We start from the raw sequence: 23471 nt of genomic DNA on the forward strand, positions 1-23471 counted from the left end.
GTTGACAGCTTCCCTTTTGTGCTGACAGATTAGCCAGGGATCATCATGGGCATAGGGGAAGCTAGTTTGCCAAGCTCCATCAGTAATTCAGAAATCATGTAAAAACCGCCCGCCTTCAGCTTTGGGAGCCACTGGGAGGCATTTTGGAAAATGGAGGGGGTCGCAGAATTGGCCTCTTTGAATGGAACCTTAAGCTACCTGCCTTAGTCCAGGTGATCACGCAGGGGAAAAGAACTTCCCTGGGCTGTGAACTGTATAAATACTTGCCCTCCATTTTCCAGTGGAGTCTTTCGAAGGTTAGGTCGTAAATAGTAAATAATCAACCAAGATTTCTCAGATTGGCTGCATTTACCTTTCCCTGAAAAAAAATTTTTCCCCATGAAGATGAAGCGACTTTGGAACGAGAGCAGAATTTCCTTTTAGGCGTCTCAGCTTCCAACATTCAGAGAACAAGATCAGGCCTGGCCTGGCTGGCGGAGACTGCCTGGGGCAGACAGCGAGACCAGCCGAGTGGGAGAGGCGAGGTGAGTTAGAATTTAACCGAAGGGAGGAGACAAAAACTCCCATTCGCTTTCTACGTTCGCCTCTAGGCCTCTCAGCAAGTCCATCAGCAAGAAAGTGAGGAGAGGAGTCTTGTCCCTTGTCCATCACGGCCAGAAAGGCGGGTTGGAGGGGGCGGGGGGGGGGGGGGGGGGGGGGGGGGGGTGGGGGCGGTCCCGGGGCGGCGGGGTGGCGGGGGGGGGGGGGGGGGGGGGGGGGGGGGGGGGGGGGGGGGGGGGGGGGCAGGGGGAGCTGGATGCGGTGCTCTATCCCAGGACTCTGGGATTATGACCTGAGCTGAAGGCAGAGGCTTTAACCCACTGAGTCACCCAGGCACCCCCAAATTCGGAGCTTTTAAAAAGCTGGGTCCAGATAGTTTGACTTTTATTATCATTCACCGCTTCTCTCCTCTCTCCAGGCTTTCCTGGGCTCAGGCTCCTCCAGCATGTGGGGCAGGGATAGGGGAGGGAGGGGGGGGTCTGGCCCGACTGAACTGCCCACCCACATCTGTGGTTCTCTCACCACTGCTGGTGTGTGTCTTGGGCTAACACTGCCGGCATGTTGGTCCCCCTGTGTGGTCAGGAGCCCAAGGGCTGTTGGCACATTGTGGGATCTGGGAGGCCCCTGTGGGGCTCCTGGCTGACCTAGCCCTGGGGGATGTAGTCTAGGCCACAGCTCCTACCATGGTTGTTGCCCGCCCTGCTCTGCTTGTTAGACCATGACTCTGTTTCTCCAGCATCTAGAGACTTGTTTCCATGCTTGTGCATAATTTCACTGGTATTTGAACCATGTTCCAAGAATGCGATTTTCACCGTATAGATGCTGAGAGCTCCCTTAGGTGTCTACTCCTGGCTGAGACAGAGTATAATTAAATAATGGCATGAGGGGGCTACATTGTCCTCTTGATTTAATCCCAGTGATTTGTGTGTCTTTTCACTAGTTCAGATTCAAAGTCCTTTATTAAAAATAAGGTAGCTCATATAGTAACCAGTTTATTTATATATATATAATTTTTCTGTAGTATTTATTATTGATTTTTCCATATTATTATTAATATAATTAATGTATGTTAACATGTTATTTGAAACTTATATTTCCATTAGAGAAAGAATTGTTTAACACATTTTAAGTAAAAAATGTTTTATTGGCTATTTGTTATCTATATCTATTATATATTATATACAATATGTATTTTATATCTATATATAATACATATATTTGATTTAAATATTTATATGTTAATAAAGTCATTTTCACTTAAAACTTATTAAAGGAAAGAGCTCTTGCTGTGACAGAAGACTCTAGTTGTCCATCTCACAGTGTCTCTATTTTATTTATTTATTTATTTATTTATTTATTAAAAGATTTTATTTATTTATAGGCAGAGAGGCAGGCAGAACAGGCTCCCTGCGGAGCAGAGAGCCCTATGTGGGGCTCGATCCCAGGACCCTTGGGATCATGACCTAAGCTGAAGGCAGAGGCTTTAACCCACTGAGCCACCCAGGCACCCCTGTGTCTCTATTTTAAATAGAAATATTTAAACATCTGGAACAATGATGGATCCCTTCCCTAAATATTCTAGTGCTTTAATTTTTTTTTTATTATAATATAACTTATGTAAAGTTCACAAATTTTAAGTGTTCAGCTTAATGGAATTCTATATCCATGTACTGTTAAGTATATACATTTGAAATATTTTCTGTTGTACACACAGCTATCCCTTTCTTATGTCGATTTTCATTTCTACCCTTCAACTCTCTGATTAAAAAAAAAAAAAAAAAGCGCCCCGAGGAGCAAAAGGTGAGACTAAAGAGAAGAAGAGAATGAATATTGATGGGATGCAACCAACCGTGTGGTGGCTGTCCTTGCTTGGCTCCTCACACAGATGACCCAGTTGAATACTTAGACAAATGCAGTGGGGTCCATCATGTTATCCCTTTTTAAAGATGAGGAAATTGGGCCTCAGAGTGGCTTAGTAATTTGTCTGTGGTCTTAACAGTTCGATAGAATTTGAAACTAGATCTTTCGTACCAAAGGTTTATTTGTTCTTTTAGACAGTTCCCGAGAAGCCGTGACATCCTTATCTCTTAACTTGAGCTTCCCCAAAAGCTGAAACTGAGATATTTGATTTGAAAAGTGATCCCAAAGACAAGTGGAGAACAAGGGACGTGTGACAGGGAGGGAGGGAAAACCAATACAAGGATGTGTTATTGGTTTGACCACTGTTGTAGAAAACTTCAGTTCTATATCCCTGGAATCATCTCAGGAGCCTTATGAATTGCGTCTCAAAAATGCCTGCCTGGGGGCACCTGTTGGCTAAACGTCAGACTGTTGGTTTCAGCTCAAGCCCAGCATCAGGCTTGGCCCTCAGCAGGAGTCTGCTTGGGATTCTCCCTCCCTCTCCCTCCGCCCCTCCCACTTGTGCTCTCTCTGTCTCTGTCTCTCTCTCTCTAAAATAAATAAATAAATCTTTAAAAATAATGCCTGCCTGGAAGACGTAAGAGGAAAGTACCTCTTCATTTGCTTCGGTTATCTATTGGTCAAACGTGGTCCCAGTGGCATCCTGACTTCTAGGTTGGAATGTGTTAGTGTTAAGAGGGTTTCCCTAAGTATAATGCACTTTGCATAAAAGAATACCTGGGAGGGGCTGCAAAAGGCATGTAGGGGGGCCCAGGGAGGACACAATCAGATTACATCCATGGACAAAGACCATATGGAACTTGGTGCCATAGCAGGGCCTGCAGGGGAGATAGTCCTGAGAGGTTGTTAAGTGATGTGTGACAGGTAGCCAATGCACATACCCAGAATGTTTTGATAGTGTACACTGAGATTGGGAAACAGTTTTCTCCTAACATGCCTCTCTTCTCCTTGCAGAGATTTCAGCCTAAACCCAGGCCTATTCTTCTGCTGGAGTTCATGTCCAGGCATGTTTAGAAAATTAATGGAGCAGATCTGATTGAGTCTGTTTCTATGCACCAATATGCAAGAGTTCTTTGCTCTTTTCCTGAAGGAAAAGGGAAGAGATTTTTTGTGTGTGTGTGTGTAAGGCCCTTGAAAGAGATGTGACAGAGATGGAAGGAACTGGGTGGTAGCTGTCCCACAACAGGGTCTGAACTCTATGGCAAAAGGGCTCAGGCCTGAAGGGCAGGGTGTGATTTAGGAAGGATTCAATCCATTGATACCCAGTAGAACAAAATCTTTAAAGGGCCCTGTGACAGAGTGCGATAATGAAGTAGGGGAGTAGGACATTCTTTCCACTTCTGATGGCTCCACTGGGAAGTTTAAATGTTTACAAGGCAATAAACACAGTTTGGGTGCTTCCAAGAATGCTGTTCCATGTGCCCCAATTGCTCCATATATTTAGGGACTGAGGAACTTCTTTAGGGATGTTAGTAGCTGTCATAATTGGGGTGGGACTCAGAATCTGAACCAGCCTCCAGAGATAGCACAGGGGTGGTCCAGCCAGTGGGCAACAGGAAAAAGGCGTGACAAGTTAGCGGAGTTCGGTATCCGGCTGCAGACAGCTCTCGTACAGGTAGGTAGCTATTGAATGAAAGAGTGGAGACTAGTCATGCTCCTTAGTAAGGGGATTATACCAGGAGAGAATAAAGTAATATCCTAGGCCCAGAGGAAATGGTACGGAGAGCAGGAATCCAAGATATAGCTCAGGAAGGCATGGGGAGGAGCCAAGTAGAGTCTCAAAGGGATGTAATTATAAGGCTGGGGCTAAATTCAGTTACTGACAATAGCAAGCCTTGAGACTGGCTGGCCTGAGGCTGACTAAGCCCGAGGCTCCATTTAGTTCCTCTTCCTGGAGTTTGTCTGGAAGCCTGGAGGGAGGTAAAGAGGCTGTTTACCAGTTAAACAGGCAAGTGGACGCCAGGGCAGTGAGTCAAGCAGGTCTTCACTGTTGAATTATCAATAGGCTCTGTGTGTCTGAATCCCAACAAGGAAGCAAGGCCCAAATGGTCAAAGCCTATTTGTAACAGGCCTTAGAAGACTATGTTGTTTTTGCCCATCTAGTACTTTTCTGTTCTGCCAACAGAACTACTTTTTAATGGAGAGCCCTCAGACCCGCAACTTTCAGAGAAGTGAGTGTGTGACCTCAGCTCAGTCAGTCAGCACACTTCATTCCCTTGACTTGGGGAAAGGCAGGAAACCTAGAAGGGCCCATCAGATTCCTCCTTGTGATCTGACATTGAGGAGCTTATAGAACTCTCTTCTGTCTTGAAATCACAAGCTGCAAAGATGTTGTAGACTTGGGATGCCTGGGTGGCTCAGTCGGTTAAGTGTCTACCTCTTGATTTCAGCTTATGTCTTGCTTTCAGGATCTCAGGGTTGTGAGTTCAAGTCCCACATTGGGCTCTGAGCTGGGTGTGGAGTCTACTTTAAAAAAAAAAAAAGGTGTTGTACACTAGAGTTGTTTTCCGTCAGTTTTCCTTGATGTATGGGGAAAGTCATCTGCATTAAGGGAGAATGAATCCAACATTAAGAGAGAATTAGGAAGGAAGAGAGATGAGAGATGGTCTTAAAGACATTCCTTGGGCCTTGAATCCAGCAATGCCTGAAGCAGAAGCCATCCATGCTCTTTCATGGGCCAGTAAGTTCTCTTTTACATAAGCCAGTTTTAAGCCAATTTCAGCTGGGGTTCTGCCATTTGCCAGGTAAGGGAATCAGACACTTGTTTGTTTATTGCTTTAGAGGAGCACGTCTGTTGCTTCCATCCTTAGTTATCTTGCAATGATAGTTTGGACTGAAAATACTTGCTCAAGTCTGGCCTCCAATTGTTCTTCATGAGAACACACTGACCACTTGGACAAGCACAGAGCCGGTGTTCCCTGCCTGGCAAAATCTTGGTGATGTCAAACCTATGCCATTCTCCAGCTTTGCTTTTGACATTTACTTGGTCTTTGGAGCTCGTTCCTTCCTCTTTCCACGGGGTCTTCTCTGACTGTAGGTAGAATCATCAGTAGATTTCCACTTTGAATCTTCCTTTTTGGCAGTGAGTTTCAAACCTATAACTCAGATCTAACTTTTCTCCTAAGACCAGAAATGTGTTTCAAATTCCTATTTGTGCGTTCGGTGATCAACTCATGCTCAACAAGTCTGAAACAGAGCTCAGCAGTGTCCTGTTACCACAGATGATAACCACCATTTTACCAGTCTTCTGCCCCTGACAATCCTCAAATTACTGGGGCCACTCTTCTTTCTCTTGTCGTCCACATGTACTGTGTCATGGTGCCTGATCTCTTCCCATCACAATGTCTGCATGTGCCAGGAGCTATAGGAGGTGCTCATGGGATGAGTTTGCATTCTACTAGAGGAACAACTCAAGGCAGAAAGTGCTAAATGCCACAACAGCAGGGGCAGAGAGAAAGGATTAAGGGGGCTTGATAGAAGTCATGCCTGCCATTAGGCATCAGGAAAGTCACAGAAAAATTTCCATAGTCCATGAAGGAAGAAGGGCATCAGGGGAAAAGGGAGCCAGGAGAGCAACTGACTGAAGTGCTCTTGGGTTGGCAGCTTCAGTTCACTAGGGCATCAAAAAGCCAATTCCAGCCCTGTTTTGCCTTGTTTTCACATACTGTGGAATTAGAAAACGGAAACACCAGTTTTCCCAGCTTCCCTTGCAGCTATGCATTACCAATTTCCAGCCAAAGAGAGTAAAGAGAGTGTAAGCTGGTGGATGTCAAAGGAAAACATTTAAACATTAAAACATTTAAACAGTGGGCTGGGTGTGCTTGCATGCTCTCCTTGGGCTTCCTGTCTTTTCTTCTTCCTACTTAGGCATGCACACAATTCCCTGTGGGCATATCAGCCATCCTGGCACCATTAGGCCCCACCCCCCCCACCCACAAGAATGAGGATATGTTTTGAGGATGGCAGAGGAGAAAGATCCCGGTTCCTTGATAACATCCCCTGGTTCCAGGGACGCCCCGGACTGCTTTCCTTCGCATGCCTTGCGTGTGGGGAAAAAAAATCCCTATTTGAGTAAAAACTACTGGTAGTCAGATTTTCTATTGCTTGCCACTGAATGAAGTGCTAAGCTGTATAAATCCATGTGTTAGAAATACTGAATGCCCTTCTGGGAAAATTGAAGTTTATTCGTAAGCAAGAAAGATGCAGAAACCTCTTTACATAGAAATGAGGGGGATGCCATTTGCTGTTCACTGTCCATGACCTTCAAAGTTCTGTTAGTGTCCCTCTAGTCATGGAAGCTTCAGGCTCTTGTCTTGGCTTCCTTTATCCTCAGTCCTGTTGGCAGCTATCAAGGAAGTATAGCTTAGAGGCATGTATGGTTACCGATTCTTCAGGGATTTATATGATGTGTCCCCAGTAGGCCAGGAAGGGCCTTGCAGATACTGGTCATATTTTGTACCTTCTCTCTCTTTTGAAGTGTCCAGGTGGAGAGAAGCACACAGTGGTTCAGTGCTCAGGAACTAGTCTTGGGTTTGAATCTTGGCTACATCATGGTATATCTATAGATGTTTGGCAAATCTTTACCTCTTGAGGCCTCAATTTCCTTATCTAGAAAACTAAGATTGATAGTAGAACTTGCCTCACAGGGTACCTGTGAGACTCAAATGAACTATTGTCATGAATTCCTTAACATAATGTCAGCCATCATTACCTATGTCACTGATGAGGGGTACTAATGACCTCCCTGTATCCATGTGTTTTCCAATGTGACTCTTCCCATCATGAAGTGGACTCTGTTTCCCCACCCTTGAATCTGGGCTGGACTTATGGCATTCTTTGGCCAATAGAATGTGGCAGAAGATACTGTGCTAATTCTTAGTCTAGGTGTCAAGAAGATTGGCACATTTCACTCTCTCAGGACTCCCACATTTGCCATAAAGAATACACTCAGGAGAGCACCAGGGTGGCTCAGTGGGTTAAAGCATCTGCCTTCAGCTCAAGTCATGATCTCGGGGTCCTGGGATTGGGTACCACATCAGACTCTCTGCTCAGTGGCAGCCTGCTTCCCCCTCTCTCTCTGCCTGCCTCTCTGCCTACTTGTGATCTCTCTCTGTGTGTCAAATAAATAAATAAAATCTTAAAAAAAAAAAAAAGGATACACTCAGGATTGCTGCTGGAGGATGGTAACCTCGTGGAATAGAGAAGAGTCTTCCCAGGGCAGGTTCTTCTCAACCTACCAGTCTGCTAGATGGCTACAGATGTGTGAGTGAGTCATCCAAGGTCAGGGAGCCCATACATTTATAAGCAATAATGAATGCTAATTGTTTTAGCCAGTAAGTTTAAGGAAGATTTGTTATGCAGCAATAGCTAACTGATATAAGTTACCTAAGAGAGAGGAGGGACTTTGCATGTTTCCTCCACTGCTATATCCCCAATGCCTAGAACAGAGTGTCATATCCACAGGTGCTTAATGTATGCATTGAATAAATTCCTGAAAGTGACTCTGATCATTATTATCATGTTACAGGGTCATAGTGGCTAATAAATGAGGAAATACAGGGGAAAGCATTTAGTGTTGTTTCTATAAATGTTAACTATTAATGGGCTGATCAACAATGACTGGTTAATTGATTAACATACTTTTTATTAATATAAAACTAGCTGGTGAGTAATGCTGTCTAAGCCCAGTGAATGAAGCAATCCTCTGTCTTTTAGAAAACCTAACATTAACCACAACTGGGTTTTAGCTTGTAATGATAGAGAGTAGATAGATAGATGGGCAGGAAATCCAGAGGACAAAATTGCATAAGAACTCTTCTTGGAACCTGGAGCTTGGAGCTAAGGCATTATCCTCCTACTTTTTTTTTTTTTTTTTTTTTTTTTAGAGATTTTATTTATTTATTTATTTGAGAGCGAGAGAAGGTGGGAGGGAAGGAGGGAGGGAGGGCACAGAATGAGAGTGAGAGGGAGAAGCAAACTCTTGCTGAGCAGAGAGCCCAATGTGGGACTCAATCCCAGGACCCTGAGATCATGACCTGAGCCGAAGGCAGACGCTTAACCCACTGAGCCACCCAGGAACCCCCTCCTACTCTCTCCACACTCCCCACCCCCACTTCCTCTCCTTTGCTGCTTTCCCAGCGCCAGGCCACCGTGTGTTCAGTTTCCTTTCTCCCCCCACTAGATGCTGGGAAACCTTCCTCTCTGGGGCACTGCTGGTGACCACGGGCTTAGGGGGTGAGCCTGGGAGTGGGACATGGGCATGAGGCCTGGGGTAACTCCTTTCTAACTGCCTTATGTGGCTGATCCTGTTTGCCTTTTCATCCTCCCCAAGCAGAAGGCTCACACTTTGTAATCTCTCAGTGACCTCGTTAGTTCCCAAGTTACATTTAGCCTCTAGAATGATGAACACATTGTACCTTCTCTGTGGGACTCATTATTTCCATTCTGGAGGCTGTCATTTATGAAATTCTGACTTTCTTTCATTTTGTATTTACACTAGGCAAAGCTAAGAATATTGTAATTGTCTGTGATGTTTTGAAAACATTTGTCACAAACTAAAGCCAAATGCTGATTAATGTTAAGTGTTTTTGAAGAACCAAGCTTTTGGCTCATTAACTGGACTTGAATGGCATTACCCATCAGCTTCAAGTTCTGGTAATTGCTCCTCGGAGATTGGTGCTAATTTAGTAAAAATGGTGCTGACAAATTTGTGTGTTTTCCCCACGTTGAACATTATGCACACATAAAGGCTGTTGTGAATGCCAGACCCTGAGTTAGAAAACCTGGTCCCAAGTTTGCCACAGTAGGACCTTGGGAACATCAGCTAACTTTACCCAGTCTCCATCTCTGAGCTCGATGAGGTGATCTTCCATATCCTTCTTCTCCAAGATTCTCTGGTGTCACTATTATGTAGTTTGGTCTTGACTTGCATAATAAGTATAGATTCATTTCAGGAAAGGCGCACACACGAGCAAAACTGACATACATAGAATATGAGCAAAGATGTCAGTTTATTTCCTTTCTTCTCTGAATCTTTTCTATATTAAGAGGGGAAGAAATGTTCCCTGTTGGGCTTGCAGGATAAGCCCTTAATCAAATGTTACATACCATCTGTTTGAGACAGTATTTGGTAAGACAAACTTAAGTAGCTATAATCACTGTGGAATCTGAAACTGTTTCCTGTTATCCTGTCTATTTTCTGAAGCAGACGGGAGGTAGTCAGGCTTCCTAAGCTGGCACAAAACAGTAATATTCCAAGGAAGAAAGACTCTTGTTTTGAGACTCATACTTTGAAAGTGCTTATTGAATTTGCCTTTCTGTTTCTCCCTAGATAGTCTCCCATTTTTTTACGCTGCTTCTCCCCTCCCCCTCTGTATGAGAGCTATCTATGCCCTCAGCGTGGCTCACTGTCTTCCTCTCTGTTCCATTTCTTGGCCCAAGCCTTGGGGATTTTGGCATACATGTTGGTAATTCTTTCCTTGGCCTTAGAAGAAGACCAGACCCAGAGATGTCAATGTTGGCTCAAGGTTGTGTTGCTGGTTCATGCCAGAGGATGATATATTGTCATGAGGATTAGTTTAGACAATATATATTAAGTGCCTCATGTAGTATGGGCCCACCAGGTGCTCCCCAACAGGTGTTAGAATCACGGAAATACAGAGCTTAGTCTGGCTGCCGGTCCTGCTGTCTATAACTATTAGTTCTGGTAATTTATTTCTCTCATTTAAAGACTATGAAAATCATTTCAAAAGGCTGCCCTACTTTTCCTTTGAACATCAGACACATTTTCTCAAAGGTCCCCTTTCTCTTTCTACTGGCTGGGTAACATTTTTTTTTTTTTTTTTTTTTTTTTTTTTGATTGGTTGGGGTCATTCTCTAGAGCCATCAGCCATTTCACAGGTTGGAGACATGGTGACAGCCAAGCAAATGGTGGAGATCATCTTGAGTTCACCACTGGTCCAGGGCCAGGGGATTGGGTTACTGGGATATGGGCAACCCATATATCCAATGCCTTTCAGGATATTAAGTGTCCTGTAAACATAGCTCCTTCCTTGGTGTCCCATGAGTGTCGCCACCTGTCAGAAAGCAGTGCCCCAGGCTGTTTACTTGATGTGGAGACAAGACACCGCATCTTCCTGGACCTTTCAACTTCTTAAGTTCTGATCCTGGACAGCAGTTATGCTATAATATTTCTGATTACCAAAGGTTGCTGATGGGAGAATGTGGGATTGTTTGCAAGGGTTTGGGGTCTGAATGTACAGATTGCCAAGAGGATAGAGCCTGATGGTCTGGTCTTTGGTGCAATGTCCGCTGTGTGTATGGGGAGAGCTAACCTCTATGCTAGTGTCTGCTCCAAAAACAAACTTAGAAGATGGATGCTAGGCAGACATCGCTATCCCTCACTCCATAGATGAGAACACTGAAGTCAAGGGTCAGGCCCAAGGACACCCTACAATATCTTACTGGAGGCAGAAATGGAATCTGAGTCTCAACTTGGGAGCTAGCTCTCAGTGCTGTTGCAGCATGCCATGGCCGAAGTCCTGTGGGGAGGCCTTTTACCCTGAGAGCCAAGATCTGGGTTTAGGTTATACCTTTCTGTTCTTTAACTTGGCCTTCCACTGCTGGGTCAGAGCAGCTCTTTGCTCTGACCAGTTGGGTTTTTTTTTTTTTTTTTCTTAGACTGAAGAGACTCAGCATGCTTCCTGTCCTCCCTCTAGTAGGAAAGGGAGGGGCCTAAGACCAACATGTGGGTCACACTCCACTCAAGACTATGAGAGTAGGGAATTGGAGTCTTTATCTTTTAACCTTGTCAAACAGACCTGGTCTTTAATGCATGATTTGTAATAATGGAGGTGATTCAGACAACCATTCCCTGTCAGGGGCCCTGCTGGGGAGGCAGCAAGAGGCTAGGACCTAAACTTTGAAGGCACAGTGTACTGATTTGAATCCCGACTCCATTGTTTTCTGGTTGTATGACCTTAGACAAGCACCTTAACCTCTCTGTAGCTCAACTTTCTGGTATGTAAACCGGGTAAGAAGAATTCCTTAGGATGACATCATTTTTGCAAAGTCCCTGTTACATAAAGAATATTCAGGAAATATTGGCTTCATCACTCCTTCTCACCCCACACACATGTTAAAAACAGCAGTCATATTTTGAAGATCACATTAAAAGAATAAATGTTATGCCTAGGAAGCTAAGTGACTCAATAGCTAGCAGAAATTAGGTCTTTGAGGTTAGTAGCTTTGCCACAAACCAAATACAGATTTCCTGTTAATGGCCTTTAAATATATTAATGAGAGACTGTTTGTGCTGCTTGGATGGAAGGAAGCACAGTACCATATTTTGTGCCCCTGGTGTCCTTGAGGAAGTGTTGAGACAAATGCATCCCCATAGGGTATTGTGAATGGATGGAACTGTATTCTTCTTACACTGCTACGGTATTTGATCCAAAGGTCGGGGGGTGGGGGGAAACCTCTTTATATGAAAACTTGATGTATGCCACATCCTGCAATTTTAATTAGTGATAACTTAAAGTGATGTGAAGCTTTTTACACAAGAGTTGTATGATAAAGGATGAAGCAGTTTAAAAATAATTAACCACAGGGGCACCTGGGTGGCTCAGTGGGTTAAAGACTCTGCCTTCGGCTCAGGTCATGATCCCAGGGTCCTGGGTTTGAGCCCCGCATCGGGTTCTCTGCTCAGTGGGGAGCCTGCTTCCTCCTCTCTCTGCCTGCCTCTCTGCCTACTTGTGATCTCTGTCAAATAAATAAATTAAATATAAAAAAAAAAATTAACCACCGGATAGATTTTTACTCGTAAAGGTAATCAGTTTAAAATGGTAACTGCCAACACTTTTTTAAAATTTTGAGATGATTGCCATTCACTGCATTTCTTTTTGTTTTCCTCCCCAAATCAAAAAGCAGATCTGTTCTCCGCACTTTATGGGCCACTATATAAATTGATTTAAAATCCCTCTATTTGTAGTACACTTAGGTTGGCGGTGGGAAGAGGAGCAGATACAAAGCTATGTGGCATAGTCTTGCCCTCAGTTTACACCCTGGTCAATCTTCAGATGGGTAATATCCCAAATAAAGCCAGCCAGACTATCCAAAAGAAAGTAGGCTACTCTCTCTCTGTTTCCATCTGTCTGAACGAGAAGCAAGCTAATGTTCAACCTAAAATTGAATTCCAGACTATTGGAAATAACTAGTTTTTTCCCTCCTGAAAGTCAGAAATCAGAGTGTTAATCAGTATTATTTTTAGAGTTGTATATTAAGAAAAAGTAGTTTAAATTCTAAATCATTATATCTACATATGAATATCTCAAATAGAAAACCGAGTGAATTTTCACATCTTTATCTACTGGAAAAGTAGGGTTACCCTTGTGGGCTATGACATTTCCTAGTTCTCATCGGTGTACTGGTAGGTGCAATGCCCTTCTAGTTTTGGATGTGGAAGGTGATCGTATGCCCATCAACTGTGTTAATGGGTATATTAAACACCACTGAGGTATCTACACGTAACAGGTATTCCTTCCAGCCATGCTTCCCAGCTATGTTAATAAAATATTTCATAAAATAGGAAAAGGATATTCCTAATGCACTAGCAACAGAGCATGGATGCCAAACTGTACTTCTTTTATTCATTGACTTATTCACTCATTCAGCCAAGATGTATGTTATACTCACTGTATTCCCAGCCCTATACTTCATGCTGAACTTTGGAGATAGATGTGATAGATGAACAGGTTAAGCAAGAGTCTTTGCCCTGTGTGTCATAGATTTTCAATGGGTCTGAGGTTAAATTTTAGGGGATCAAGAAATCCCTTGAAATTAAATCAATCATTGGTCTAAATTCCTGTAGATAAATTTTTCTGAGAAAAGGACCTGTATCTTTCATCAGATTATCAAAAGGATCAAGATCCCAAGAGGTTAAGGATCTACTGGCCCAGAAGGGAAGAAAACCCAACTATGGCTTGAAAGACAGCCATTGGCTTTATAACCCTGGTCAGAGCCCAGGTGGGAGGTCTCCCCATGGTCCCTACTCCAGTGCTTCACCATCAGTGTCTCCACTTCTGAGTCTCTCTCTTCTTGTTCCTAAGTTACTCTTTCCTTGTTTCTTCACTTTGAATTCCTAAATTCAAATTTGAATTCCTAAATTCAAAGTGAAGGGCTATTTGATCTGCTCTGTAAACCCCCATCATTTCCAATGGGGCAAGGCCTTCTTGCCAGAACATTTCAAAGGTTTTTGGCCGCCCATTGACTGCTTTTGGGACAAGCACCCATTCAGCTCTCATCAGTTATGCCAGGTTGAGGGGAGGTGTCACTGGGAACAGATCATGGCCACTGGTCTAGAAGGCCGTCTAGGAATCCTCCTGGGAGAGACTGTTGATGAGCATGTTTCCTGAGAAGTTAGATGCTGGTGTGACAGTCCCTGTTCTCCAGTATGGATGGATGGATTTAGGGAGATAAATTGGACCAATCTGTCCACTAATTTGCCAGATCCCTCTTGGAATAGGTTAGTCAGATGACTGGTTGTATTTAGGAACCATTGTTTGGCCATGGGATACAAGAAAGTTAATTGTCCCATGGGTAATTAGAACCAAAAACTATGGCCTTATTAGTCTTAGCTCAACCCAACTAACTAGTAATAGTGATTGTGAGAAGCACAGACACAAGCACAAAGTGTCTTTAATTCTGGTCCACCATAAACTCTTACTTGTCCCAAGTCAGGTACCAGGGATGTAAAGACAAGTAAGACTTACAACCTGTCCTTGACGAGATCACACAGAAATAGAAATTATATTATTTGATATAAAGACGTGAATTGAAATGGCAATTGGCTGGGAGCCAAGAGGCCCGAATTCTGGTGCCGGCTCTGCCATACATTGGTTTTGTAAGCTTGGCTCCATTATTTGGAGGCTCCAAACCATATTTATTTTAAAATGGAGAAAATAAAACTCACTCTGCTTGGCTCTATGGTTGTCATAGGGACTAAATAAGATAATACATGTGAAAATACTTTCTTTTAAATTGCTAAGGCAAAACAAGGCTTTAAAAAATTATTGCTTTAGTTTTGGGTATTATTGGCAGAACCAAACCATTCATTACTGGCGCCATGCTTGTTCCTATCATTAAATACATTCTTTGTCCTCTCAAGGTCTTTGCGAATAGGTTTAAAAGAAATCTGATCACGTTGGAAACATGTGTATTTTAGTGGTGTGCATTTGGTTTCAAAGAACATCTGATAAAGGCTTTAAAAGTTTAAAAGTACAAACTGAATATTAAAAGCGCCAGTTAAAAGTTAATGAAGCAGGGCCTATCAGGTAAGAGAACTTATTTACTAAGGGTGAGATAGTGCCTCTGTCTTTTGTAAGAATTTTCTAGTTCTCAGAATTATGCTAGAAATTTCCAAACAGATTGATTGGTATAGTGCCTACAGCCTTCTTAAAGCTATACAAGACTTTCAACAAGGGGCACACAAAGTTTCAGATTGTTTATGACTTTAAGTGATTTATTGATGCCAAGTAAAGTATATGAACAAGAGTTCCTTTTCTGAAATTAGTCTGGCAGGATGAGTTTGTGAGTTTGGTCATTCATACACCAAAGAAACAAGGACTTTCTTTTGAGGTCTTTTGATTCTCTGCATGTCTTTCATACTGTCTGGGCCATTGAGGGCTTAAGCTGTTTATGTTCTTGAGTATTACTGACCTGTCTCCAGGCTCCCCAGTAGGAGTAGAAGATCCTTGGGGACTGGAACTGTATTATATTGCTAAAAGTACGTATACTACTATAATGAATATCACATTGAGAAAGTATCACATTGAGAGTATCACATTGAAAAAGCCATATTGAGGCAGAACACTAAACAGGTGATAGTTTCCCATTTTTGGCCCTTTCTGAGTTCCAGAATCTTGTTGGAAATAGGTATGGTTTGCTGGATCTGGTATCTGTAGGTAGCACTTAAAATGGTTCCTGAACTTCGGGGTTGATGAAGCCAACAAAAGGGTATGTTGAAAATGACTAAGTCTGCCCATTGAAGTGAGGATCACACATAGTTTACTAATCATATTTGGAAGCAAGGAACCAAAAAATACCCATAGTGATGTTTCCCCCCAGTTACCCTTAACTACGAAACTGGCAGGGACATCTGGCAGTTAAACGTCTGCCTTTGGCTCAGGTCTCGGTCCCAGGGTCCCGGGATTGAGCCCAGCATCAGGATTCTTGCTCAGTGGGGAGCCTGCTTCTCCCTCTGCCTGCAGCTCTCCCTGCTTGTGCTCTCTCTGCGCACCTCCCCCCGACAAATAAATAAATAAAATCTTGAAAGAAAGAAAGAAAGAAAGAAAGAAAGAAAGAAAGAAAGAAAGAAGGAAACTGGCAGAAATGTTCAACCAACATTGTGGTTAAAAAAGTTGGGCTCTGCAGTCAAGCAGGCTTGAGTTTGAAGTTTAGCTCCACCACTAATTAGCTGTGACCTTGGTCAGTTTACTTAACTCTTCTAAGGCTGCTTTGCTGCTAGTAAAACGGGGATGATAATAATATGTCCTTGATAGGGGTTGTTGGGAAGATTATGAAGTGATACAGGCTAAAGTACTCAGCAGAGTGCCCGGCACCGTGAGATGTGCTCAAAGTCTGGTAACCATTCCCATTAGCTAAGGGATCAGCCTTCACCCTGCTCTGGGCTGCCACCCATGGAATGGGCCCCTAATTGTCCTTATCTCCAGGGTTTGTGCTGGGTGTTCCGCTCTCGCTGCTTGCTTTATTAGTCACTATGGATTGTACTTCTGGGAATGGCTGCGTAGTGGAGGTTCCTGTCTCTATCCTGAGGGTCAGTCCTGTGTCAGTCATTAGGATATACACAGGGTCAACCTGAGTGTTCAAGTCATAGGGATTGGAGGAGGGTGTAAGCCCCTGTAGGCCAAAAGGACTCACTTTCCCCTGGGAATGTGAAGTGAAAACAGATTTCCTGTCATCTCAGGGCTCATGACGCATAGCGCCATTAAACAGCCCAGCAGCAGAGGCTCTGGACATTCTAGTTTAATCACTTCATGCCCAAAGCCATATGGCAGAAGGCAGCTTAACTCTGGTTATTGGAACTGCTCTATTAAATGACTGCCTTTTAATTTAACAACCATTAGCAGTACATAGATGCTGAATTCAAGTATGGGCTGAAGGGTGAGGTGAAATCTGGAATGCTCTTTGAAACTCTTTCCTTTGGAGGTTAGCCTCCGCTTCGATTGACGTCTTAGTGCGCTTTTTGGCATGAAGGATCATGGACTTCATAAAAACCGTGGTTTCTTATTGGGCTGGAGTACCAGTGCTGCAGCTAGATATCAGAATCCCACTGGGGGCCCCGAGGTTTATCCCTGATCTGGCTAGTTTGGCCAGGGAGAATGTTAAGAGAGAGAATGTGCATCATTCCAGGTAAGCTGATAATAGGTTGCTACAGCTCTGCTGTGGGAAAAGCCTAATTCTTGGGAATATGGTATCTTACCTACAGCTGCTGAACTAGAGGAAGATGGAACTCTCTTTCTATGAACTGATTGCCCGTTCTTTGCTGAGGTTCCAGACTTCTCCTGGCCTTCCCTCAGCTCTCTTTCCCAGCACTTGGCACACTAAGGACTTCTAGATTCAGGTCAAGGAATCATAGTTACATCTTGTCCACTAGGTTAGTGTTACACATGTGTCAGCTCCTCAGAACCCTCCGGCATGGAGAAATGGTGACAGTCTCTGAGAATCTTAACATAGCTTAAATATTTCATGTAGTTTGTAATGTTGCCAGATGGTTCGAAACCGTCTCACTAAACAGAGTCCCTTGAGAGTGGGGACTGCCCTGTGTTTGTACCTGTGCCATCAAGCCAACGGGTGACTCATGTTTTATGAATGAGTGGGTGGATGGGTGAAGCATCTGGAATGGGCTAAGGAAGTTAGCTTAGTTTACCTTTGATGGAAGAGGCAGTATGGAAACGAATGAGATGGCTTGCCAGAAGGACAATAAATACCAACAAAGCAACATGGAGGATTAAGGGAAGGTGAGGAGGAGACCGCGAAGCCAGCAATAAGAATACGAGTTTGGTAAAACAGAAACTCACAACTCAAGACTGAGACACAAAGTTCCCTTCTGAACAAAAAGTTAAGCCTATTCTTTGAATTAAAGAAATCCTCTAACATCACCGATGGTCCTTTCTCTAGTCAAAATCCTTCCGTCTCTGTTTCAGAATAGTCCCTTTACTTCTATTCTGTATGTTAGCACATTTTTATCTTCTTTTGAAGGCAGTGGGAGAGAAAAATATTCTTTCCAGAGAAAAAGCACATACCTTTCCTCATTTGTTCATTAAAAGCAGGATTTCCAAAGTCACATACCCAGACCACCCCATGACAGATTGCCCTGGAAGCAAGAGTGCCAATGAAAAAGTGAGGTGAATTCAGTCCTTGAGCCCCACAAGCTCTAAAGTTCCTATAAATATTTTACTACACTCTAATAAAGTCCCTGTGCTTCCCTAGGATGGAGGATAGCATACGTTTCCTCTTCGCTTTCAGCAGCTTCTCTAAGAACATAAGAGGAATTAAGCCTCAATACCTTGGTGGAGGCTGCTGAAGATTGAGTTTCAAACCATCAATTACTCCCAGCCCCACCTGACAAGTATTAAGTGAAGCCATCATGCAAAGTTATAATTAGAGATTGAAAATGCTGACCAGGAAGCTCGCAGGACCTTACAAAATGCTCCCAGGAGCTTGCCCAATTGCAAAAGGCTATTGGGCGAAGTAATTAAAGTCAACCTGGGGTGGGGTGGGGGGGGACTCTAAGAATTTCAGAGGGGGAGAAGGGAGTAATTTGGATTAGAAGCTTGTCCCCCTCAGCTTTTCCCTGAGACCGTCAGTGAAAACTCCTACAGCATTGGGTGAATGACATCCAGATTCTTTCTGTATCAGACCTTTAGGACGCAGAGCCAAGAAGCTGAAGTCTACCCAGCAGAGGGGCCGAAGACTAGTGCCCGTATGGGAATTGTTTCATGGTAAGAAAATGAGAGAGCAGGGCCCAAGCACATGCCTAAGTACTTGTGGGAAATGTGCTGCAACTTAGCGAGATGGTATGGTTTTCATTTCTCTCACCCTGAATGAGAGGCCTGTGACTTTCAGCGCGTTGGGTCTCTAAGGTGACACACAAAGGCTTGCACAGGACCAGCTGTGTGCTAGGCACCACAACGGCATGGGGACACAAAGCCAGGCCTCGCCCTCAGGGTCTCACAATCAATTGGGAGGAAGAAGACACGGAAAACAGGAAAGTGGGATGAATGTCAGTTGATTGGGATCGGAGGAGAGGGGCAGGTACAGGGAGGTAAAAAGAGATGTTTCTGTGTGGAAAGCGGCTGGCTGTGTGGGGCACCCAAGGCGGGGAGCAGGCTAGGTCAGGAGTTCCTCATCGAGACGGTAAAAGTTCAGCGGAGAGTCAGTATGGGAAGACACTGAAAAGGAAAATGGCTTTAGTTTTACCCCCTTTCCCTTTCCGTGGCGCCCTCTAGTGGTAGTGGCAAAAAGCCAGTAAAGCTTACATAAGGGATTTCTAAAATGTACTTCTGCGGACCACAGGGACGGTGAACAATTGATAGGACACCTCTCCAGGGCAATGCTGGAGGGGAGAAAAGCCAAGGCCAATGTAAAGCTCTTGACTTCACACCTTGGGGTTTACAGCGGGGAACGAACCGGCAACAAGATTTTCAAAAGGTTCACTCTTTGATAGCAGCACCATCAAAATGAGCCTGAAATAATGCACTAGTCGCATGGAGCCCTTACCCTTCCTACAAGAGGCCTAATTCTTCGTTTAGAGCCCAGGGCCAGGGTTTGGAGTGCTTGCCGTAGAGCCGTGTTGGGAAGAATGGTTGCACTGAGTGGTGAAGAGTGTAGTGATCCATTAATGATGTCTGCCGTGGTGTGGGAAGGGGTGGGTGGGAGCGCATGCGCCTGTGTATTTGCCAACCCTGGACTAGGGCATATTCTCAGGCATCTATGTCTGCCGTGTAACCATAGCCTATAAAGCTAAAATTCATTCAATTGTAACTCCTGTGGTGGGAGATAATCATGGTTTTGGTGACATACATAGAGAATTTTCACAGACTTTACCAATACTTTTAACTATGACAGACACACTTCGGTAAATATTAATAGTCTTGGGTTTAGACATATACACTCCACTGTGGAACAGAGATGATGTACTTGTTTGTATCCTGGAGTGTGCATCTTTCAAGACCTTCATATTTCCTGTCTTCTGGTTTGATACTCAACAAATGCCATTCTCATGGCTAACCTGATTTCTTGCTTCTGGGAAATGAAGGATCCTGTTTATTTGAAACCAACATTATTGTTGCTGAGAAGCTATTTCTCCAATGAGGATACTAATAGTATCTCTTTGATAGTAAGTTGGCTTTTGGGGTTATATGCTAATTCTTTTCTTAAAATCTTTATTTATTTATTTATTTGTTTGTTTATTTATTTGAGAGAGCGAGAACATAAGCAGGGGGAGCAGTAGAGGGAGATGGAGAAGGAGAATCCCTTCTCAGTGGAGGCTACCTGATGTGGGGCTTGATCCCATGACCCCGGGGACCATGACCTGAGTGAAGGCAGACACTTAACCAATGGAGCCACCCAGGCACACCATATGCTAATTTTTTTAAAGTGTAAATTGTAAAGGGGGTGATCGCTTTTGGGGATTTGGTTAATTAAGTTTGTCAGTTTGGTTACCCTATCAGGGGACACCCACCCCAAGAATGCTTTCTCCCAGAGAGCTCTAACTTCAGCAGTAATAGGAGGCAGCTGGTTTGCTTTTGGTGATTGACAGTTGTTCTCCCAGTGTTCTCAACAGCATTGATAACACAGCTGGTCACTCCTGCTCTTAATAGTAGATGATCTTATAGGTGGTGGCAGAGATGATTTAGTTATTCTGATAATAATATTTTTTTTTATAGCATTTTTTTTTTTTTAGCTCATAAGCTCTTTGGGTTAAAGATGTGATTGCAGAGGTGCCTGGGTGGCTCAGAGGATTAAGCCTCTGCCTTCAGCTCGGGTCATGATCTCAGGATCCTGGGATTGAGCCCTGGGATTGAGCCCCGAGTCAGGCTCTCTGCTTGGCAGGGAGCCTGCTTCCCTTTCTCTCTCTGCCTGCCTCTCTGCCTACTTGTGATCTCTCCCTGGGTCAAATAAATAAATAAAATCTTAAAAAAAAAAAAAAAAAGATGTGATTGCAGGAAGAGTCAGATTTGGGACACAGCCAAGATTTTGTTATTATTGGATTTTAATAGCCCGTCAAAAACATTTTCTTTCTTTCTTTCTTTCTTTCTTTTTTTTTTTTTTTTTTTAAGATTTTATTTGACAGAGACACAGCCAGATAGGGAACAAAAGCAGGTGGAGTGGGAGAGGGAGAAGCAGACTCCCTACCAAGCAGGGAGCCTGATGTGGGCCTTGATCCCAAGACTCTGGGATCATGACCTGAGCTGAAGGCAGATGCTTAACGACTGAGCCACCCAGGCACCCCAAAAACATTTTCAATGAATAAATATCATTATGAAAGTTAGAGCTTAATTACGTTCTGTTTTTAGCAGCATAGTAAGTAAAAAGTTAAGACAAATGGCCTCATATTGCAGAGAATTTAGTCTAATTGGGTACATAAAAGATGAACATAATAATAATAATACAAGGTAGCATATGCTTTATTACATATATAATTAAATATATTTGTTGGAGGTGCTCCTTCTGGCTTGCAAGAGCCAAATGCTAAATTTTCCAGAGTTTCATAAACTGGCTACTAAACGCAGGCATTATTAAAAATTAAATTACATAACTTTAACAAAATTTATATAATTTAGAACAAAAGAATCTACATTAAAAACAAAGACAGTTAATCGTCAAAACTCATCATTTCCTAATCATTTTCCTACATTTTACTATTAGCTCTACTGGTGAAGTTATGTCTGTTTCCGGCGTTTAGTGACATCACGTTGGTGGCTTGAAATCAGCGGTGATGGCAGTGTTTACACCGCCCAAACTGACAAAGTCAAAATGTCCTCCCTCTACCCACAGCGGGATGTGAAACATTTTCCTACACGGCACTGTATATAAACACCGGGTAGGAAGAGCAGGACTGTCACTAGTCACTGAAGGACAAGATCACCTCAGGTTGGGAGCCAGGGAAGTAAATATTTTAAGTTGGCTCTTAGTGGGTCAGGACCACCCTTGGGGACATTTAGAACCAGGACACATCACAGAATGCCCACATGTCCCCTAACGTTCCTAGACAGGGGAAATCAGGTTGACATGAATTTTAAAAGCCTCTTTGAAGGTGGAACAATTTATAAAAAGTAACAGTAAGGCTAGGGGGATGGGTCTGCATGTGGGAGGGTGTGAGGTGCGGGAGCCCTCTTGCTCACTCTGGCCGGGGTTGGGGGGGGGAGGGTGGGGTGGGTGTCATGAGACAGTTGAATAACGGGGGATGACCAGTAAGGAGTTAAAGGCTTTTCTGTGCCAAAAGCCCAGGGACAAGGTGTTCCTTTGATCTTGCTGTGTAACTGTAAGAGAAAAAAAGAAATTGAAATTAAAGAAAAAAGGTAGGCTGATAGGGTGTGTTTAGGTGGTTCCTCAGAGTGGGGGAGGGACAGTCTTTGAACTAGCACCTGGATCATTGTTCTTTTCTGCCCCAAATCTTTGCATGCGCTTAAAAGCCTCTTAGGAGAGAACAGGACAGTTACAGGTTTTTAATCAAAGGAACTTATTCTTGATGTAAAAAAAAAAAGGCTTAAGAAAAATAAAGAGCAATAATGGCAGGAATAAGGTGACAATGGCAAGCATTAAGGGGTTTTGGAAAACTGGGGGGAAAAAAAGCTTAAACTTTTAATAACTGGCCAGTGTTAAGCAGTAGGCCAGCATGAGGCAGAGCCCTAAGAGGACCATCATGGAGCATAAGGAGGGGAAGACAGAGGCAGAAGAAGACTCCAAGGGCACAGACAAGATCCCTATGTCACTTGGGGCTGGAGCTGATGTCAAATGAGGAGAAGCTGTGGATTGCATGAGAATCTCAGCTGAAATACAGGTTATTTCGTCCATGCTGAAGATCCCATTTTCTTACAATTCAGCAACTTGGAAATCAGGATGCATCAGACAATTGATGGTATCAAATTACTGTGGGTCAATGACAGACATGATGGTGGTTGTGGTATGTTTGGGGACTTGGCAAAGATGTTCATATCGTGGTCCTGTGTTGTTTAATAAATACCTATTTGTAACAAATAAATTTAACATAGGAAAACATGGTGGCATGCTTGAATTGGTGTTATTTTTACATTAAATGATGGTGTGTCTCATGATCAGGGGTACCTTATATTCAGTAAAAAACAGGTTAATTTATTTAAATTAACCTATTTGTTGATCTGGGTCCCATTTAGGCAGTTTTCAGGCTTCTCATGGAACACCTCTGTTGAACCAGAAATGTGTGACTTAGATGGGTCAAAATGATCACCCAGAAGTCACTATTCTGTGTTCAGAATTGGGCCTACCATTTACTAAATTTGGCTGTTTGTTTACAATGATGCATGTCCAACCGGGTCGTTATGGCTCAGGACTACCGGATACTAAATGTTATAATTACATGTAGATAGGTGAGTTTCTGGGCTTTTTTCTTAGCATCAGAGAAGTGAGCCACCGTCCCATCTGTCCTCTTTGTGGCACTGAGCTCCAGTCACTTGTATCGGACAGTGTCCTCCTCCAATGTACACAGTTAGGAGAAATCACCTTCCTTTGGTACCTTCTCCAAAATGGCTCCAAAAGCGGAGAGAATAGTATGCATAAAGGTCATCATCGAAAAGTGACATCTGTGTTTGGGGGATTGTGGGTCCATCGTTTGTCTGGAATGAATCGGGTTTGTGTGGGGGAAGTGTTACAGGTAAAGATGGTGAAGTAGGTTACTACTGTGCATGGAGACAGGACAAAATCAAAGCACACAGGATGTGTGGACATTCACG

General features: G+C 43.5%; 1 long non-coding RNA gene across 2 annotated transcripts in view; it reads left to right on the forward strand.

Moving 5' to 3' along the window:
• The first annotated feature begins 384 nt into the window (after window positions 1–384).
• Window positions 385–23471, forward strand: part of LOC132020517 (uncharacterized) — an 89892-nt gene continuing 66805 nt past the window's right edge. For both annotated transcript variants that reach the window (XR_009405007.1, XR_009405006.1), the window contains exon 1: window positions 385–524. This is a non-coding gene — a long non-coding RNA (uncharacterized LOC132020517). The remainder of the gene's footprint in view (window positions 525–23471) is intronic.

This window comes from Mustela nigripes, chromosome 6, assembly GCF_022355385.1.
Source record: "Mustela nigripes isolate SB6536 chromosome 6, MUSNIG.SB6536, whole genome shotgun sequence".
In the NCBI taxonomy this organism is placed as follows: Eukaryota; Metazoa; Chordata; class Mammalia; order Carnivora; family Mustelidae; genus Mustela; species Mustela nigripes.